The sequence below is a fragment of the Nannospalax galili genome, unplaced genomic scaffold (assembly GCF_000622305.1).
Source record: "Nannospalax galili isolate Female #2095 unplaced genomic scaffold, S.galili_v1.0 scaffold2594, whole genome shotgun sequence".
NCBI classification, from domain to species: Eukaryota; Metazoa; Chordata; class Mammalia; order Rodentia; family Spalacidae; genus Nannospalax; species Nannospalax galili.
In genome coordinates, this window is record NW_008334924.1 from 51739 (window position 1) to 52981 (window position 1243).

The window sequence follows — 1243 nt, forward strand, 5'->3', positions numbered from 1 at the left end:
CATTTTGTGGAGGCTCTTAGTCCTTGGCCCCAGCCTTGGAGACCTGCTGGGCCCTAGCAGAGTGGTATGAGGCCTACGGAGGAAAGGATGGGGGCTTCACGTCCTAGTCCTGCCAGGGCCGTGCCTGCTAGGGACAGAGGAGACATGTCTCCAGGGTCATCTGGTCACTAGGTGGGTCCTGTCCTTGCGCTATGAGGCACCAGTGGTCTGTTGGAAATGCTGTGTGTCCTAATTCACGCTCTGGCCAGATGCTCATCTTCTGGCTCCGCTGCCGATTCGTGGGGGTGGGTGTTGCCGTGGGACTTGTCCCGTGGGACTCACTCCTCAGAGGGCAGCCCAGGCACCTTCAGCCTTTTCTGTGTGGGTGGGTTCTGTCTGCCTTTTTGGGCTCTAGGTGAGGTAGAGGCCCTGGGACCTTGAGAGCCCAGGGGCTGCACTGCCATAGCCTTGTGCGGGAGGCCTGGATACTACTCACCTGCTCTCATGCTTGTGGTGTGGGGATGAGAGGCAAAGAGCCACTGTCCAGTGTGGGCAGGGACAGGACAGACAGCCTGAGAAGGCTTGGCCTGATTTGGCTGGCAGTCACCTGGCCTTTTTTTTTTCCCTCTAATCTCCCAAGTGCCTTATTTTATGCCAAGTGCTGTAATAGACAATTGGTCTGATAGCAGCACCGAGCTTACCTCCTTCATCCACATTTACTGCGGTCTTGGTTTGGTTGGTGGGAAAGGTTAGCCCAGTCCAGGCTGCCCAGATGGCCTGTGGGGATGGCTTTCCTTAGGTGTAGAAAGGTGTGTGTCTGCCCTCACAGCCAGCCCCCACCCCCAGTGGTGTCTTGAGGTGTGTGTGGTGAGCTGTGTGGTCAGTACTGGTGAGAAGTCTGGGTTGTGACCACCATCCCCAAGGTATGGAGAGGTCAGGCGCCTGGAGGTACAGGTGCTTCTGCAGCCAAGTGTGAGCCTGAGGGGTGTCCTCAGAGGCCCCACCTTTTGGAAGTACCTGGCTGAGTCTGAGTCAAGCCAGGTCTCTCTGTAGCTCAGGGAATGGCTCTGTTGCCCTCCGGAGCCCCCATTGAGGACCCATCTCACCCATGAGAGTAAAATGGTGTGTGCTGTTTATTTGACCTGCTGTTTCTGAGCTGGCATTTTCACAGCCCTGGGGATCCAAAAGGATACCTGGGAGTCAGCTGAATCCACCTCCTGTGGTACTGGCCTGGAACATTCTGTGAGGATGGCTGAGTCCCTCC

At 56.7% G+C, this 1243-nt stretch overlaps 1 protein-coding gene across 4 annotated transcripts in view; it reads left to right on the plus strand.

The window, feature by feature from the left end:
• Positions 1 to 1243, plus strand: part of LOC103731281 (serine/threonine-protein kinase WNK2-like) — an 18011-nt gene that overhangs the window by 4234 nt on the left and 12534 nt on the right. The window lies entirely within an intron of this gene.